We start from the raw sequence: 3486 nt of genomic DNA on the forward strand, positions 1-3486 counted from the left end.
ATAGTCCCCTTCCTCCCTCCCTTATAGATGGTCCCCTTTCCCCCCCCCCACCCTCATAGATGGCCCCCTCCTTCCCCCCACCCTCATAGATGGCCCCCTCCTTCCCCCCCCACCCTCATAGATGGCCCCCTCTTTCCCCCCACCCTCATAGATGGCCCCCTCTTTCCCCCCACCCTCATAGATGGTCCCCTTCACCCCCCCTCCTCCCTTATAGATGGCCCCCTCTTTCCCCCCACCCTCATAGATGGCCCCCTCTTTCCCCCCACCCTCATAGATGGTCCCCTTCACCCCCCCCCTCCTCCCTTATAGATGGCCCCCTTCACCCCCCCTCCTCCCTTATAGATGGCCCCCTCCTTCCCCCCCACCCTCATAGATGGCCCCCTCTTTCCCCCCACCCTCATAGATGGCCCCCTCTTTCCCCCCACCCTCATAGATGGTCCCCTTCCTCCCTCCCTTATAGATGGCCCCCTTCACCCCCCCCCCACCCTCATAGATGGCCCCCTCTTTCCCCCCACCCTCATAGATGGCCCCCTCCTGATAAAAAAACAAAACTTAACTCACCTGACATCGCGCTCCCACGTTAATCCTCACTCCTCCTGGTCTGTCCCCGGCTGCTGCGCGGCTGCCGGGGGTGTCGCGTCTTATCCCCGGCAGCGCGCGCATCCCAGAACTCCCTGCGCGCCAGAAACTGGAAGTCAGGGCCCAAGACGCGCAGGGAGCTCTGGGATGCGCGCGCTGCCGGGGGTAAGACGCGACACCCCCGGCAGCCGCGTAGCAGCCGTGGGAAAGACGGAGCCAGACTCTTGTGACCGCAAGCAAAACAATGCTTGCGGTCACAAGAGTGATTGATTGGGGGGCCCCGCGGGCCCCCCTTGTGGCGGGCCCGGTCGCGGCGGCGACCCCCGCGACCACGGTGGCTACGCCACTGCCTGTACCCCAAGTGTCATTATCCTGTACCCCAGGTGTCATCATCTTGTACCCCAAGTGTCACTATCCTGTACCCCAAGTGTCACTATCCTGTACCCCAGGTGTCATCATCCTGTACCCCAAGTGTTATTACCCTGTATTCTATTACTGTATGTGTATGGTATATCACGTGTCACCGCCAAATAAATTATTATTTTGCTTTTAGGTTTGAGAGGAAGTGAAACACCTAATGCTGTAACCACATACGCTCAGGTTGTAAAATCTTTCTTTATATTTATTTTTTTAATGATAAATATATGATGACGTTTTAGGCAAGTTTTCTGGGACTTATAAATCTGTAAACCTTCATGTCTTATATATATTTTACTGTACATATAAAGGGGGAGATTCATCAAACATGGTGTAAAGTGAAACTGGCTCAGTTGCCCCTAGCAACCAATCAGATTCCACCTTTCATTTTACAAAGAGTCTGTGAGGAATGAAAGGTGGAATCTGATTGGTTGCTAGGGGCAACTGAGCCAGTTTCACTTTACCTCATGCTTGATAAATCTTACCCAATTCATGGGTCCCTTTAACTGAATGAAGCAGTGAATGGCTATGTCCACACTTAAATAAAGTCATATGTCACAAAAAGGGGCGTACGCCAGGGGTGCATGTTAATAAATGTCCCCCATAGTATTTTCGTCAGTCTTTCGGTCAGTATTTTTTGAACCAAAATCATAAGTGGGGTGAAAACAAAGAAACCGTACTGAAGTGTACTGTGCCACTCCTGATTTTGGCTTAAAGCGTAACCGTCATTTCAGGGTCATTTTTTTGAAAACATTAAATATCAACAGTTCAAGCGATTTTAAGAAACTCTGTAATAGGTTTTATGTACTGAAAGAGTTAACTTCTGGACTAAAAAAGCAATCTCCCAGCCTCTCCCCTCACTTCAGAAGAAGCAGGATTTCTGTGTCCATTATGTGGCTATGGAGAGGGGAGGGGCTGTTAGGAGTGACTGAGCACGGAGCAGTCCTGCACAGCACAACACCCTGCAATCTTCTCTCAGTAAGTTCATAGATAAGCACTGACCTTTCTGACACCTGAATCCTGCGTTTTAGGTGCCCAGAGAGTCTACAAACAGCTGACCTTCATGTCACCTCTTCCTGCTCCCTCATCTCCCTCAGCCCCTCCCCTCTTCATAGGCTTACAATGGAGAGAGCAGAGCCCGTCTTCACTGGCTTCTCTGTAATGAAGACGTGTTTGCCTGATAATGCACAGATAAGAAGTCAGGGGGGGAGGCTGGGAGATTGCTTCTTGAGTACAGAAGGAGGCTTTTTTGGCTGATAAAACCTATTACAGAGTTTCTTAAAATCACTTATACTACTGATTTCTGCAATAAAAAAAACATGACAGTTACTCTTTAAAATACATATAGTATATAGCAGTATTCTTCTATATACTCTGCTGTATATTCTCCTCAGTGTAGATGATGCAGTATATAGCAGTATTCTTCTATATACTCTGCTGTATATTCTCCTCAGTGTAGATGATGCAGTATATAGCAGTATTCTTCTATATACTCTGCTGTACACTCTCCTCAGTGTAGATGATGCAGTATTTTTCTATATACTCTGCTGTACACTCTCCTCAGTGTAGATGATGCAGTATATAGCAGTATTCTTCTATATACTCTGCTGTATATTCTCCTCAGTGTAGATGATGCAGTATATAGCAGTATTCTTCTATAAACTCTGCTGTAGACTCTCCTCAGTGTAGTTGATGCAGTATATAGCAGTATTCTTCTATATACTCTGCTGTAGACTCTCCTCAGTGTAGTTGATGCAGTATATAGCAGTATTCTTCTATATACTCTGCTGTATACTCTCCTCAATGTAGATGATGCAGTATATAGCAGTATTCTTCTATATACTCTGCTGTATACTCTCCTCAATGTAGATGATGCAGTATATAGCAGTATTCTTCTATATATTCTGCTGTAGTCTCTCCTCAGTGTAGATGATGCAGTATATGGCTAGGTTCACACTCTGTATCTGTGCGGCTGTATTGCGGGCGGTAAATCATCGGCCGGATTTTTCCAGTTCATGCGTACGCTGGAAAGTATACGATATACGGCTGCACAGTGCACACTCTGTATGAATCTACGGCATGAATCTACGGCCCGATCGTAAACGGACCCGTAAAAAATGAACAAGACCATTGTTTGCGGCTGGAAATGCGGCCGTGGATTAACAGGCGGTCCGTACGGAGTACTTCAAAAATAGCCGGCAATGATGCCGAATGCCGATGCCTCTAATAGTTAATATATTAAATTAATAAAACACATTTTCTTTGTAATAAAGTCCCTTTCGTTGTTTCTAACGAATCCATCATTGTGCAATTAAATATACTGTTAAAATAAATATATATATAAATAAATGTATATTTATATATATATATTTATTTTTTGACAGTATATTTAATTGCACAATGATGGATTCGTTTAAATTAAATTATTGAACAACCAAACTGATTTTATTTTAACGAAAATGTGTTTTTAAATATTAATTAGTACAGGAA

The sequence above is a fragment of the Dendropsophus ebraccatus genome, chromosome 13 (assembly GCF_027789765.1).
Source record: "Dendropsophus ebraccatus isolate aDenEbr1 chromosome 13, aDenEbr1.pat, whole genome shotgun sequence".
NCBI lineage: Eukaryota > Metazoa > Chordata > Amphibia > Anura > Hylidae > Dendropsophus > Dendropsophus ebraccatus.